The sequence below is a fragment of the Cebus imitator genome, unplaced genomic scaffold (assembly GCF_001604975.1).
Source record: "Cebus imitator isolate Cc_AM_T3 unplaced genomic scaffold, Cebus_imitator-1.0 Scaffold46, whole genome shotgun sequence".
NCBI classification, from domain to species: Eukaryota; Metazoa; Chordata; class Mammalia; order Primates; family Cebidae; genus Cebus; species Cebus imitator.
Genome location: NW_016107361.1, coordinates 2,990,116 through 3,007,244, shown reverse-complemented (window position 1 = coordinate 3,007,244; position 17,129 = coordinate 2,990,116). Strand labels below are relative to the sequence as shown.

The window sequence follows — 17,129 nt, the reverse complement described above, 5'->3', positions numbered from 1 at the left end:
CTATACAAAGACACTACAAGAAAATAAAACTATAGGCCAATATCCCTAGTGAACGTAAATGCAAAAATCATAAATAAAATACCAGCAAAACAAATATAACAACAAATTAAAACAATTATACACCATGACCATGTGAGATTTATCCCTGGTTCAACATACAAAAATAAATCAGTGTAATATACCATATTACAAAAAAAAAAGTCATCTCAACAGAGAAAAAGCATTTGCCAAAGTTTAACTTCCATCATGATTAAAATTCTCAAGCAAATGGGTGTAAAACAAATTTACTTCAATTTACTTTACACAATAAAGACCATCAAATCAAAAACCCACAGCCAATATCATAATCAATGAAAGAAAATGAGAAATTTTGCCTCTAAGACACAATACAAGACAAGGATGCCCATTTCTACCATATATTTTCATCATAGTGCTATAAGAAAAAATAAATAAAAGGCATTCAAATTGGAAAGAAAGAAAATTATCTCTTCTTGCAGATGACATATATGTAGACATTCCTAGATAATCCACAAAAATCTCTTAGAACTAATAAATGGATTCAATAAAGTTGCAGGATAAAAAGGGAACAGACAATAATCAGTTAACATTTCTATATATAAACAATGAACTATACAAAAAAGCAAATGAAGAAAACAATCCCATTGCTAATAGCAACAAAAATAAGATACTCAGGAGTAAACTTATCAAAGAGGTGAAAGAACATACAATGAGAATTATAAAACATTGATAAAGGAAATACAGAAGACACAGAAAAGAGATCTATAAAAAAACAAAGAAGATATAGAAAGAAATCTTGTGTTCATGGATTGGAAAACTCAGTATTTTTTAAATGTCCATATTACCCAAAGTGACCTACAGACTCAATTCAGTTGCTATCAAACCCAATAACATTTTTTACAGAAATAATAAGAACATTCATATGGAACCACAAAGACCTTGAATAGCCAAAACAATCTTGTGCAAGATGAACAAAAATGGAGACCTCACATTGCCTGACTTCAAAATATTTTAAAGCCACAGTAATTAAACCAGTATGGTACTGGCATAAAAACAGATATAAAAGCCAATCAAAGAGAATAGAAAATCCAGAAATAAATCCATATATCTACAGTCATGGGTTGAAAGAATACACAATGAGGAAAGGGCAGTCTCTGAATATCCATATGCAGAAGAATATAATTAGACACTTATCCCACACCACATACAAAAATCAATTCAAAATGATTTAAATACTTAAATGTAAGACCTGAAATTGTAAAACTACTAAAAGAATACACAGGGAATATGCTTCTTAACATTGGTCTTCACAATAATTTTTTGGCTATGAACCCAAAGCACAGGTAACAAAAGCAAAACTAGACAAGAGCATCAAATTAAAAATTTTGTGCACAGTATAAAAACAAACAACAGAGTGAACAAGCAATCTATGGATTGATGAAAAAATACTTGTAAACCATGTATCTGAGAAGGTGCTAATATCCAAAATATGCAAGAAACTGAAATAAATCAGTAGCCAAAAAGAAATGACCTGATTAAAAATGTACAAAGGATCTGAATTGAAATTTCCCAAAAGAACACATACAGATGGCCAACAGGGATGTGAAAGGTTTTGTTTCTTCTTCTTTTTTTTTTTTTGTTTTTTGTTTTTTGTTTTTCAACTATTTTAAATTAGCAGCATTTAAAAAAAATATTTTACTATGGTATACTGGAGTTATAAGTTACATAAAGACTTCCAGAGAGTTCTAATTCGTTTTATGCATTTTTTGCAAATCTGTCTACACAGAAGTGCATTATCACAATATTGCCTTTGTGTGCAAGCATTGTATGTGTACAAAAAAATGCTGAAACTTCCTCAGTAAATTAAGTGATGTCCTTTTCGTACAGCTGCATTTGTAAAACATAAAATTTCTCGAGATCTCAATTATTTTAGGTAACTGCGGATGTGGTAGTGACCCATCATAGTTTGTGCTCAAACTTGTCAAGACTTAGGTTGTTCATCAAAGTATATGAGATGACCACAGTTAAAAATTTGGGTGCACACAATTACCAACCATAGTAATATATACTTACACATTTCCTTTTGTCCAATCCTTTATAAATGTGGTTTATTGTTTATCACCGTTATACCTGTGCAATGGTCATTAATATACCTCTTTATGTTTGCAAAAATAGGTATGTTATTATCACTTATTTTATTGTGTAAAGTAGCCAGTGAAGTTTTTTGTCATGTTTTTATGTGTTTCACAAATAAATATCCCTTTTAAAATGTAAATAAATTATCATTTAAAGAATTTATTTAATTTCCCAGAATTATATTTTTGATATTTCATCCTTCCAGATTCCAACATTCACCTCCTAAAGTTAAATTGATCTTAATATGCAGAAAATGGATACACTCCAGCAAATGCAATAACTCCTTATTGATTGACATTTCACAATACTTCCTATAAAATGTTGGTTGTGCTAACCAATGCAGTAATAATAATAATAATTATTATAAAAATATCCTCATACACTGACCTGACATTCAACAGGGGCACACTATTCTGGTTTATCAACCCTTCCACTATATCCATAGTTAAATATTTTGGTTACCACCTCTGCTTATAAATACATTTATACATACGATTATTTTCTTCCTATAAGACTGTGTCTTCCAAAAAATAAATTAGAAAGTATAAGAGAATGAAAAGGCAAAACTTTAAGTGGTAGAACATATTTTCAACATGTAATTGATAAAGGGCTCACATATAGAATATATAAAGAACTCCCAATAAATAGAAACATGGAGAAGAGATTTAAACAGGTAATTCACAAAGGAAGAAATCCAAGTAGCCAATAAATATGGAAACAATCATCAACATAATAAATAGGGAAATCCAAATTAAAATCAAAATTAGATGCTACTTCACATTCACCAGAAGGGTTAACACTTAAAAAAATGGCAATACTAGAAATTGAAGAGGATATGGAGTAATAGAAATTCTCACAAACTGCTTGTGCGTGTGTAAATTGGTAAAACCACCAACTGGAAAACAGTTGTGTGTTTTCTACCAAGATTCAAGACAGACATACCCACTGACTTAGCAATATCACAATTATATATATATATATATATATATATATATATATATATATACACATACAATAGAAATATGTCCTATGTACCAGGGAACATGTATAAGAATTGGGCACAGCAACATTTTTCATAAGGGATAAAATATGGAATCAAACCAACATTCTATCTTGTGGATCAAAAAATGTAGTATGTCTGTGAATAAAGGGTGAAACAAAATACTCTTTCTTTTTATAATGTATAAATTGGAGCTTGGGTTTTTTTTCTAATTCCATTCCCCTAAAATTATAGCAAAAGTGGATGTCAGCTGTGTTATTGGGACCACTGCTTATGGCAAAAATAAAATAAAATAAAAGACTCCTGATTGACACATTACATCTGGATTGTGAATAAACTATAAATACCTTATTAGGAGACGCTTTGGGCTTCCCTAAGCACATGTTCTTTACAGGAATGCATAAATCCAATTACTTTTTAAAGTAATTGATTCTACTTTGGGACAAAGGATTCCAAGTTATGTATCTATTACACTCAGCTTTCTAAGTCTCATATTCTTTCATGCACAGTCATTTGGAGTAGCTATAGAAGACTAGCTCTCATTTCTGTTCTGTGGAGGACTCTTTCAGAAGGTAAACAGTTGCTGGTGTGCTGGCATGCTGTTCCCTGTGCGGTATCCTGCTAAGTGAGGTCAGCGGTTAGTGTGGTCTATAATAACCATATTACTCTGTCTAGTTGAGCTTGAAGACCCAAAGATAAGTATTAAATGTCAAGGAAATAAAAATAAACAAACAGCAGCTATACACACAATATAGATGATCTTACAAACATACAGTTGATCCAGACATAAAAGAATATATACTATGATATTACATTTATATAAAGTATAAAACTGTAAAGAAAAAGAAAATTTAGGAGAGTAGAAAAAGTTAGCAGGGAAAGAAAAATTTTTAATTGGTTTATATGTTGCTGAAGACAGCACTAGGACTTCTTTATTTGAAACAGGATTACAAAAAAGGCTTCTAAAAATTATTTCTTCACCTAGTGAATACACAAATATTTACTTTATAATAATTCATTAATCATTATATTTATGTTCCTATAGTCTTCTGTATGTGCATTAGCATTTCACAGCAAACAAATACAAGAATGTTTATACTTTTAGTTACAAGAGTGTGTATACTTTTAATTGTAGATTAAAAAAATACTTTCCAAAAATATTCTAGTCATTCATATACTAGTAAAGCCTGACAACTCCCATTTTTCCACATCCTCAACAGAACAGTATGATTTCAGTTGTTTTGATAATTGCGCGTGATTGATGCAGGTATTTCCTTATAGTATAAAGTTTGTGTTTCCCTAATTGCTAGCATTCCTGAGAATCTTTTACAGTATGAAGAGCCTTACATTCACTTTTATAAGGCCCATTCTGTGGCATGCATTTTAATATAATTGTTCATTTTTTCTTATTAAGCTTTTTTTGTCTTTTTATTTAAAATCCCAGTATAATCATGAGAAAAACATCAGAAAAATTTCAACAGAAGAACATTCTACAAAATAACTGACCAGTACTCTTCAAAATTGTCAAGATCATTAAAAACAAAGTCTGAGAAACTGTCCCAGCCTAAAAGAGCCAAAGGATGCATGACAACTAAATATCATGTAGTATCCTGCATGGGATCCTGGAACAGAAAAAAGAAATTAGGTAAAAATTAGAAAAACATGAATAAAATATGGCCCTTAATAATAATGTATTAATATGGTTCAATACTGTGACAAATGTACCATACTAATAATGTAGGATGTTAGCAATAGGAGAAACAGTGCAGGGTATATGGAAACTCTCTGTACTATCTTCTTATGTGTCTAAAACTGTTCTAAACAATGAATGTGTTTTACAAAAAGATATGTTGACAAATATAAAATAGAAGGTGATGAAAAGCATCACTTCAAGATAGAACTCACCCCAGTCATTTGCTAATTTATTGATTGATTCTATATTAATTGAGTCTCTGCTGTGAGTCAAGCATTCTGCTAGGCAAGAGGACACAAAACAGAAGTGAATCAAAACCTGATATGCAGTCACTTGTCTCATGGGTCTTATACTGTTTTGGGAGAGAATATACCAAGGACACCATATATCAACATGGTGATTTCTGAAAGTGATCCGTGCTGTGAAAATTTAACTAAAGTGATGTGGAAGAGACTATCAGGGAAGATAAGACTTTGCATGCGGCAGTCAGGGAACATCTTGAGGAAGAGACATTTGAGTTGAAATGGAAAAGAGGCAGAAAGCAAAAGACAAAGAAAAGAGACTTAGAAAAAGAAGAGAGAGAGAGGGGAAGGAGGAAGAAGGGAAGGAAGGAAGGAGGGAGGGAGGGAAGGAAGAAGGAAGGGAGGGAAGGAGGGAGGGAGGGAGGAATAGGACAGAGGGAGGGAAGGGGAGGAGGGAGGGAAGAAAAAAAGAAAAGAGATTAATGAGATCAAAGAGGGGGCTGGGGACTAGTTCTCTCTTAACCATGGGGTAGAGTTTGTATTTTACTCTGAATGTAATGAAAAGATATTACAGGATTAAAACTGGAGCATGACACAATTTTACTAACATTCTTAAAAGATCACTCAGGCTGCTGTTCTGAGAACAAGTGGGTAAGAGCAGGAACAGGGGCACCAGCAGGAGTGTGTGACAGAATGACAAGAATTAGAGCATGTTGACTTGGTTGCCAGGGTAGGGGCAGGTGGTGGAGGTGAAGAAACTATGCTTCAGATCACATAATTACAAGGGGCCAGAAACTCATCTCAAGTCTAACTCTAAATCCTATAAAAATCTGTACCATAATTTGATATGAATGTACCTGCCTTATATTCCTTGATGTAACATTAGTTGCTTAAGTTTCTTTTTACTGTTGTATATACAATTTGTTTAATTAACATCTGGTGTTTGCTTTATATATACTGCTTAAAATGTATAAAATGTACTTTTTTTGTTTTACAAGCAGAAAGAGGAGGCTGAGAGAGGTTAAATATCACACCAAGGTATATCTTAAAAGTAAACTGAGTCAAATTTGAAATAAACTGTCTGACTCAAAGTCTTTGCATTTAGCTATTTTTCTAAGATCCCTAAGAATGATTTATAGTATAATAATATGCAATTAATTCTTCTTTTAAAATAATAGTAAATTTGATTCAATTAGATTTCCTCATGACCAACCACAGACAATCCCCAAATACACACAAGCGTGCGTGCAAGCACGCACGCGCGCGCGCACGCAAGCACGCACACACACACACACACACACACACACTATCCAAGGTTTCAAATACAAATTAAAATTATATTTTCTGAAATTAGATCGTTTATTTCAGCTTTTTCATAGGCTTTAGGGAAAATATAGTTGTACCACTTTATTTCTCAAGTAAAGTACAGGCTTAGGATGAAAATAATATCGAATTTAATTTCGGTGCTCAAACTACATTTTATAATAATTTTAGTTTTGTCAAACATTTTCAATATGGATTATGCCTTGTAGCTCATCATTGAAAACATAGAAAGCTAATTATGTTTGACTTTCTATATAGATCCTGAGTCCTTTAATTGGTCTCCTACAGATCTTGTTAATAAATATTTAGTAAGAAATAAATATAGCTATTTTTAACCAGTTCCTGCCCATCACAACAGATATTATTGCAAAAAAAAAAACCACTTATTTAGTGACATATATAACACATGGCAAGAAGTAAAAGAAAAGTTTAAAAAATACATGCGTTTAAAAAAAAAAAGACTTCAGCTTCACACATTCCAATTTCTCTGAAATATCAAAGGATTTCACTAAGAATATGTAAGCACAGTGCTGTGGAACAGGCAGTAAATAAAGATAATCATTCTAATTTTATTTATAAAATATTTATACTAAAGTCTCCTGGTTAAATAGACACTCCATCCAAACTGACTGTATTTACGTTATTTGTGAATTCAGAACTTTTTAGCTGACAAGTCATTTATCCAATGAATATTTAATGAAAGTCACCTACATACAAAATACTTTGCTAGATATCATGACTGCTAGAAGAGAAATCAGCCCTGGCCTCAGGAAGTTGCCGTTATGGGAGGGAAGTGAGGCACCTCACAGTGATACACCTCACAGTGATACAACATAAGGAGATGTTCTTTAAAAAAGAAATAAAATTCTGTGGGAGTTTAGAAGTAGAGATCATGATTCCAGCTCTTCCAAGTCCTGTAATCTTTGCTGAATCACTTAATCTGTGGGAGTTATAATTTTCCATCTGTAGAAATAGTGAAAAGATCTTGCAGAATTTTGGAAGGCATCAAATCAAGCCACACAGCCTAGTTCCTGGCATATATTCAGTGCTGGAAAACTGTTAGTTGTAAGCATTACTGTTTTTGGTTAGATTCAGAAAAAGCTTCTTTGTGGAAATATCATGTGAGCCTTGAAGCACAGGCAGGAACTGGAAAGGACAGAATAGCAGTTGTCCTTTCGAAGTTCTTTCTCTGCTTTTTCCCGGGCACATGATCACCCACAATTTAGAGATTAGGGGGAGGTCAAGCTAAATCAAGTTAAAATTGGTCTAGCTAAATCAATAGGGCTTGATGAATAATGGGATATGAGAAATCATGATGCCAAACATACAGATAAGCTGAATGTTTTTGGCCCACATGACTGGAAGCAGGAAGATGACATCAAGGGTACTGGATGAAAGGAATCTGAGCAGATGATCTGTGTCATTCAGGACATCATGAGGATGATTTACCTATGAGACATCCAGGTGGAAAAGTTTATAATCCAAAAGGACTTGTGAGTCAAGCATTAGGAACTGGATAAGATCTGGAAATAAAGATTTCATATTCACCTACATGTCAGTGATAATCAAAGCCTTAAGATTTTAAGAGGAAGAGAATTAAGGAAAAACAAAATAATCAAAGGAAAGTTCTTGTTTGATAAATCCCAGAGTTAAGAGGCAACAGGGAAAGAAGAAACAGTAAATATGACAGGAGGTTCAGGAAAGAACTACAATGGAATTCAGATATATATATATATAACATGGGATGCAAATTCCTTCTCTGAAAATTGTTTATTATTGAAAGTCCCTAAGTTCTATATAAGTGCCATATAACCTCATGCCCCCTGGCCATTGCTGATTTTGTCACAGTAGACATCTGATGGCAGCTAGACAAATTCAGTACTCTTTCTAAGGATTTTAAATAAAATGATACTTTAAATGGTTGAGGTTAGAACTGAAAGGTCATGTAGTACAAAAACCTGTGGCTTTTGCTGACAGATTTTTCAAGACAACAAATAACAAAGCACCTCCAATTTCAGAAAGCTGCATGTTCACCATTGTAGCCCCCAGTCAAGGTTTGCTGAATGATTTACTGATGTTAAGTCTAGAGTTGTCGTTTTCAAGTTTATTATAGCATACATGTAGACTGTATCTGCCAAGCTGGCCATTTATCTCCACATATGTTAAGAGTACTGAATGAAATAAAATGGCCTAGCTATACCTTCTGCTCTAAAGTTCCATAACACAGCCTTATATCTCTATGTTAATTATTTTTTTGCTTGAGTTAGTTTGAATGTATGTCTGTTTCATACAAACTGGCATCCTAGACTGAGATATCAAAGAATACATTAAAGATAAAGACAATAATGGAAAATGTACATCCACAGAAACATCAAGACTAAATACAAAAAGAAGATCATTAGAGTTAATATTTTAAAATTCAGTGACTTTTTAAAATTCAATTTTTTATTTATAATCTAATCCTAATAATTGGATAAAATGTGATGTTTCAGTGCATGTGTACATAGCCTAATGATAAAATTGGGGTAATTGCCACAACTATCACTTTCAATATTTATCTTTTCTTTGTGGTGACAACATTGAAAGCCACCTCATCCCAGCTAGGATGGTTATTATCGAAAGTAACAAATGGTGAGGAGAAAAAAGAACTCATACATTGTTGGTGGGAATGTAAGTTAGTACAGCCATAATGACCTCCACTATGGAGGTTTCTCAAAAACTAAAAATAGAATCACCATATAATCTAGCAATCCCATTACTAGGTATATATCCAAAGAAACTGAAATCAGTATGTGGAAGAGACATCTACATACCCATGTTTATTGCAGCAGTATTCACGGTAGCCAAGATATAGAATCAACCTATATGCCCATCTAATGATGAATGGATAGATAACTGTGTGTATGTGAGTGTGTGTAGTAGAATACTATAAAGCCATAAAACAGAATGAAATCCTGTTATTTGCAGTAACATAGATGAACTTGAACCTGAATAACACTATGTTAAAGCACAGAAAGATAAACACTACATGATCTCATTCATATGTGGAATATTAAAAAGTTAATTTCATAGAATTAGAGAGTAGAATTGCTGTTACTGGAGTCTGGGGAGGGTGGAGGGTGGGGGGAACCAGGAGAGGTAACTTAACAAAGTTACAGTTAAGAAGAATATGTTTTAGTGCTCTATTACAGAGTAGAGTGACTACAGTAAATAACAATGTATTGAATATTTTAAGACAACCAGAAGAAAAGATTTTGAATGTTATCACCACAAAGAAATAATAAAATGTTTAAAGCTGTGAAGATCTTTAAGACAGCAGTTTCACTAGAGAAAAACAGAATCCAGATTTTAGGGTGCTAATCAATATCCAGCTTAAAAAAAAGAAATGAAAATATTAAATATTGACTAGTTTTTTGATACATTTGGTACTATGAGAAGGTAAAAAAATTGGAATTGATATAGAAATTTCAAATGACAATTAATATGGCTTCTTCTAAAGACCAGAAGTACCAGCAGAATGAAAGGAAGGTCTGGCTCCTTTTGGTGTGTATATTACATTTGAATGTTTGAGGAATTCAGGGACAGATTTATTAATCAGAAGGGCATAAATAAAGAGTAGGTTATATGAAGATCTGCAGAAATTTAGTCTATGAATACTGCCCCTGAATTTGTCATTTCTGACTCACTGATTTGGGGTCTGGGCTTTTGAAGTCAGACACTGGAAATATCCTGTCATCCTGATACCTATGTGATTGATTACAGCATCATCACATTATAGATATACAAAGGTTTTATGGTATGAAACCAGAAATACAATCCTCATTTCATTTCAAAAAATATCTATGGTTTGATATGTTCTTTTATTGTCTTTGTGTTTCTTTAGATTTTAGTTTGTTCAATCTTAGCAAATGGAATATTATCTTAAGCTTTGGAAATGCAAGTCCTCCTTCTTAGTAGTTACCAGTAAAGAAAACCCTAAAGAGAATAAAGAGAAGACTGCTGACACCCACTGAATTTTGAGGAGAGAGCCATTTAGAAGAAAATTGAAGGCTGAAAATATTTTCAAGAATAAAAGCCTACTTCTTTTTCTAAATGATTGCTCTTATACTTGAAAACATTCTATTCTGCATTTGGTAACAGTCATGATTTTTTTTTTTTTTTTCCAGATAGAGTTTCACTCTTGTTGCCCAGGGTGGAGTGCAATGGCACGATCTCGGCTTACTGCAACTTCTGTCTCCTGAGTTCATGCGATTCTCCTGCCTCAGCCTCCCAAGTAGCTGGGATTACAGGCATGCAGCCACCATGCTCAGCTAATTTTGTATTTTTAGTAGAGAGAGGGTTTCTCCATGTTGGTCAGGTGGGTATCAAACTGCCGACCTCTGGTGATCTGCCAGCTTCAGCCTCCCAAAGTGCTGGGATTACAGGTGTAAGCCACTGTGCCCAGCCAACAGTCATGATCTTTTCAAGGTTGTCTTGTAAGAAGCCCACTTAGAAACAATGAAACTTCTGACTCTGCGAGACTCTCCCCATGGATACCAATTCAAAAGACAAGGCCCCTGGTCTGCAACGAATGATACTGGAAACACCTCTTTCATTTTGGGAACTGGGAAAATTAACTCCTTAGAAGCATGTCAAATTGCCCCTAATTCTTGCATACCAGATACTTTTAAATCGCCTTTGAACTTTTCCACAGTTACTGCAGAGCAATTGGGAATTACACTCGAAAGCTTTGTTAGGAATTCTGCAGGAAAGTCATCATCCTACCTTAAAAAATTCAGACGACGTTCTGCAGTTGGGGTGCGGGTCTCTCCTGAAACAAACCATCTGATTCGTTTCATCGTGCAGCAGCAAAATATAAAGAATGGTAGGAAATCTTTGGCACAAGATTCTCCTTCCTCGGGCAGCCTTGCACTCTATCGAAATGTTAACGCTTTAAGAGAACGAATATCCACCTTCTAGTCAGCTTTTCACTCCATAAGGGAAAACGAGAAAATGACCTGCTATCCAGAATTCTCACAGGCAGGAAGGGTGTCTGAGGCGACAGACTGACCAGAAAGGCAGGTCTTAGTGCATTGCCAGCAGTCTTGGTTCCCTGCAGTGTTGTCCTCCAAACATCAGAGAATATCCTATCAGAGGGACTTTGATGAAAATCTAATGGATGCTGAAGGAAAAGCAATTGATCTCCAGATATTCAATGATGATACTGACAGAAGATGTGCAGTTGAAACTTCTGCAGATCTTTCTGAGAAATCGCCTAAACCTGGTTCAACACAGTCTGGATTTTTAGTTGAAAAGTTTTCCCCTTTCAGAGCTCACAGAGACTTCAAATGCACTCAAGATTGCTGACTGCATAAGGATCAAGCGATGCCATTTCACCTGACACGTTCACAGCAGAAGTGAGCTCAGACACAGTTCCTAATGTCAAGGCATCAGCTACTCCAGTGTGCAGGAAGGACCTTCCCTCCCCTGAGACCTTTGTACTTCTCTCTGTTCTGAAGAAATCCTCTGTTAAAATGTGTCTAGAGAGCATATAGGAACACTGTAACACCCCCTGTGATGATGATGATGGGACTCACCTGAGCATAATCTCAAATCTTGCAAACTGTTGCAAAGATAGAGAAGTGGGAGATGAAGAAAAGTTGGAAGCATTGGCCTTCCTAAATATGAGGAAGAAGAAGAGAGTTACTTTTGAAGAGAAGTTAAGCCTGGGAGTGTTTGATGAATCTTTGCCAGCAAATACTCCATTGTGTAAAGGAGGAACATGTTTGTAAAAAGGACTTCAGTGGTCTCAGCTCCCTGCTGCTTGAGCAGTCACCAGTTCCTGAGCCATTACCTCAGCCAGATTTTGACAACAAAGGAGAGAATCTTGAAAACATAGACCCACTTCAAGTATCATCTGCTGTTCTGAGTACTGCTAATAAGGCATCAATCTCTGAGGCTCGTTCAGGCACTAATACCTTTAGTTCTTCAAATAACCATGAGAAAATATTGTCTAACAGAAGAAATCAGTTGGTCAGTTTTGTAGAAGAGAGTGTTTGCAACTTACTAAATACAGAAGTTCAGCCTTGTAAAGAAAAAAAGTTAATAGGAGGAAGTCTCAAGAAACAAAGTGTACAAAGAGAGCAATTCCTAAGAATCAGGTTTTAAAAAGTTGCAGAAAGAAGAAAGGAAAGGGAAAGAAAAGTGTTCACAAGTTTTTATATCGGGGAAGAGACTTTCCTTCTAAGAAGGCCCTCTTCAGTCCTATTTCTAAGCTGCCTGAAGTCTTTGAGATGACACCTTCAGGTCCAAGCATCCAAAAACTGGGTTCAGGTTATTTCAAATCAAATGGCAAACTGGAAGAAGTGAAGGCTCTTAAAAATCCAGTGAAAAGAAAGGATCTTTTGCCTCGGGATCCAGATTTGCATATGCATCAAGGCTTTGGTACATATAATGTGTCTGAATTCTCCTCATATATAAAAAGTTCCTCATCGCTTGGTAATGCTACTTCTGATGATGATCCAAATACAAATATGATGAACATCGATGACAATAAAAATACTCCAAAAGCAAAAAATAAGTCGGAAAGTGAAAATGAACCTGAAGCTGGAACTGAGAGTCCTGTTTCTTGTGCTTCTGTAGCAGAAGAACATGTGGCATTAGAGTCCCAAACCTGCTCTGATCCTGCAGCAGCGTCAAGAATTTGCTGCTGCTGTTCAAAATGCAGAAAACCTTTGTCAAATCTTTAAAATTTCACCAGATCTAAACATAAAGTGTGAAAGACAAGATGACTTCTTAGTAGTTACAGAAGGAAAACTGTAATGCAGTCATTTAATGCCTAACTCACAAAAAGACTGTCATTGTTTAAGAGATTCTTAATTGAAAATATGAAAGAATCTAAAAGCCAAAGTGAGGATTTGGGAAGAATACGCATGGAAAGTAACAGTGTTATGAGTTGCAGAGACAGGAAACATAGAAGACACTCCATGTATTATTCTGATGGTCAAAGTTTACATTTGGAAAAAAAGAAAATCACACACCCTCCTACAGTGTGAACAGCTCTTTAAAAATTAGTTTAGAAAATTCTGAACTATGTAAAGATTTGTCTGACGCCATTGAACAAACCTTTCAGAGGAGGAATAGTGAAATCACAGTGTGACGTAGCATGAGGCTACAGAAAGATTTGGAAAATGAAGGGCTTTGTGGATTTCACTTCCACTTCCTCCCAATTCCCACAAAACCAAAAGAACAATATGTATTTTTGACAGCAGTGATTTTGATAGTATGTCTCCCAGAAAAGAAACTGTCCTCCAGACAAAACCAGGGATGGCACCTCCCATCTCAGATCAAGAAAACAGCCAGGGCCCTGCTGCTGGTTTTCTGATGAACCTGGTAAGAGGAGGAAGAGCTTCTGTGTGTCTACATTTGCAAATACTAAAGCCGCTTCCCAGTCCAAAGGCTACTGGAGAAGATCCTCTCTCAATGGGAAGGGAGAGAGCTCTCTGACTGCCTTGGAAAGGATTGAGCATAGCAGAGAAAGAAAGCTATAACTGACATTTCCTGCAGAGCCTGTGGCAAGAGGGGAAGTAACCATCTATGCTGAAATGATCTGTCTAGTTCCCATCCTCTGTTCAACCTCGGTGTTTCAAAAGTTCCTAATAAATAAACTCATTTGAGTTGAACCAAAAAAAAAAAAAAAAGAAAGAAACAACTTAACTTCTAAAGCGTAACATCCTCTCTTGCGAAATGTAATTATTAATCCTAAGAGGGTTAATTAGTAGGCATAGGCAACAGTACCCAAATTGATGTATTTAACTACCAAAGATGGACAAACTGCCTTCATTCTTTGGCTTCAAAGTTTATCTTTGTCTTTCTCCCATTAGCCAATGAAAGTAAAAGTAAATGAGTCTAATAGATTCCTCTTACAACCATGCATATGAATTTATTTTTGACAATAGGTTAATCCTTCACTGAAGCCACAAAGAAAGGTTTGATGAAAGCAAGGACATCCCTTCTTGTGGAATAGCTCACTGGAAATGTAAGGGCAACAATACCTCAAAAAAGAAAATGGAATAGAACCACACACATGCTTATTTTCTTCCCACAATATACATTTTTGCCAGAGAACGCCATAAATCAGCTAGTTCAAGTAGAGATACAGGTGTTAGGGAAAGCAGTCAAGTCTGAGTGACCAAAGTAGGTGCCAAAGGATAAATTAATAATAACAATAATTGTAGTGTAGTTTCCTGTAGGATTATCTGTACAAAGTATAAAATGTCTTGCAAGATCCCCTCTTCCTAACCTCAGGAAGCCACATAGAAGGCTACCTTGGTGTCTGTAGAAAAAGAATAAGAATGGAAAAGAAAAAAGAACTGTTGCTGAGAATATTGGTCCCAACCCAGATTTACACTCTAGACAAACTGATTGTTGGCCAAGAAAACTCAGGCAGTGAATTAAGTTTCAGTTGTCCCACACTGGTACATTTACAGGTGACTGGCAGAGAAGAGAATGCAAAGATTCTCTGGAGGAGGACGCATTTCTCCTAGTTTTCAAAACACATGCAGAAATATTTTCCATCCAAGAAAAAGTGAGTAACCACAAGATACAAGGAAAAATATGGAGAAATGAGAACAAGCAGAAACAACAAACCTACTAAGACTCCAGTCACTGAAATAGTCAGACACAAATTATAAAATTATCATGCTCATCCCACCACATGCTTAAAAAGATCTTCAGGGAATCAGAAATGTTAAGTTTACATAACAGATTTGAAGAAAACTAAATAAATTACTAAAACTAAGATATAATTTTGTAATTCAATGGATAGATTTCAGAATGGGAAAATTAGTCACATGAAAGACAAATCACAGATTAGAAAAAAAATTTCAAAATGCAGTAGAAAGAGAAAAAATTGGAAAAGGGGGAAGAAAGAGTAAAAGATGTAACAGACTAAATGAGATGATCTCATACACATTTAATCAACAGTCTAAGAAAAAGAGAAAGAAAAAAATGGGTTGTCACGGCAATATCTATATAAATAATACCCAATAATTTTTCAGGAATGATGAAAGAAACATATATTCACAGATTCAAAAAGTTCCATCAAATCTACTTAAGACAAGTTTTAAAATTATATTCTGACACATCACAGTAAAACGTAAGAAAACAGAAAACAGTAAGAAACTTAAAATTGCCAGGTCTGGGGGAAGGAAGCCAAAATAATCTCAAAGAAATGACATTAAAATTTCAGCTAACTTCTCAACAGCAATAATGGAAATTGTAAGACAGTGAAGTGATACCAACAATGTTCTAGAGGAAAAAAGAATAAAAGTAATAATTTGGCAAAGATATTTTTATGTTTAGGTTTAAACATTTTTCAATAATAAGAAAAAAGATATATTCAGACAAATAAAACCTGAGATTTTTGTTGTTGACAAAAACAACAAAATTTGTTTGTTGTCAACAACAAAAATGTCAGTAAGGAAAATTCAAAAAATCTTACAGCAGGCAAATGCGAAACAAATCCAGAAATAAGGCCTAAGAAGAAAGAAGAGCTAAAAAGCAATGAAAGTGGTAAACAGGAAATGAAATAAAAAGAAGCACTGACTATTTAAAATGATAATAAAGTCTAGTGGAGGTAAATTAAAAAACACATGAGGTAGAATACCAGATAAAGTTTGACAAAAAAAGTTATACTTTTCCAAAAACAAGCATGCTTAGATTTACTTTTTGCTTTATTATTTTTTATTTTTAATGATTGTGGAAACATAGTTGTACATATTCATGGGATACTTGTGATATTTTGAGACAAGCATACAATATTTAATTATCAAGCCAGGGTAATTGAAATATCCATCATCTCAAGCATTTATCATTTATTTGTGTTAAGAAGATTGCAATACCACTCTTTTAGTAATTTTGAAATAGACAATAAATTTTTGTTAAGTATAGTCACCCTACTGTGCTCTTAAACACTAGCTCTTATTCCTTCTGTCTAACTGTATGTTGTCCCCATTAACCAACCTCTCTTCTTCCCCAACCCTTTACCCTTCCCAGCTTCTGGAAACCATCATTCTACTCTTTACCTTTATGAGATCAATTTATTTTGGTATCCACATATAAGTGACAACAGTGGTATTTGTTTCCTGTGCCTGAATTATTTTACTTAACATAATGTCTTCTAGGTCTACCTATGTTGTTGCAAGTGACAGGATTTTATTCTTTTATGGTTTAATAATATTCCATTGGGCATATATATCACATTTTCTTTATCAATTTATCATGCATGGACACTTAGATTGATTCTATATCTTAGCTATTGTGTATAATGCTACAATGAATATGAGAGAACAGGCATCTCTTTTATTGTTTCTTTTTTTGAGGCTGTGTCTTGCTCTGTGGCCCAGGCTGGAATGCAGTGGTGCAATCTTTGCTCACTGCAACTTCTGTCTTTTCAGGTAGCTGGGACTACAGATGCACACCATCATGCCTGGCTAATTTTTGTATTTTTTGTAGAGGCAGGTTTCACCATGTTACCTAGGCTGGTCTCAAACTTCTGGGCCAAGAAATCTACCCACCTTAACCTCCCAAAGTGTTGCGATAATAGGTGCCCAGCAAGCCACCACCTCTGGCCCAGATATCTCTTTAATATGCTGATTTCCCTTCTTTTGGACACATACCCGACAGTGAGATTATGGGATCAAATGACAATTCTATTTTTGGTTTCCTGAGGAACCTC

General features: G+C 34.6%; 1 protein-coding gene and 1 pseudogene across 2 annotated transcripts in view; one reads left to right on the top strand and one right to left on the bottom strand.

Annotated features, from left to right (window-relative positions):
- Positions 1-17,129, bottom strand: part of TMEM232 (transmembrane protein 232) — a 337,836-nt gene that overhangs the window by 257,805 nt on the left and 62,902 nt on the right. The window lies entirely within an intron of this gene.
- LOC108303394 lies at positions 10,941-14,069 on the top strand (annotated as a pseudogene). Its single transcript, XR_001824813.2, has one exon. The product of XR_001824813.2 is annotated as a cell division cycle-associated protein 2-like (transcript).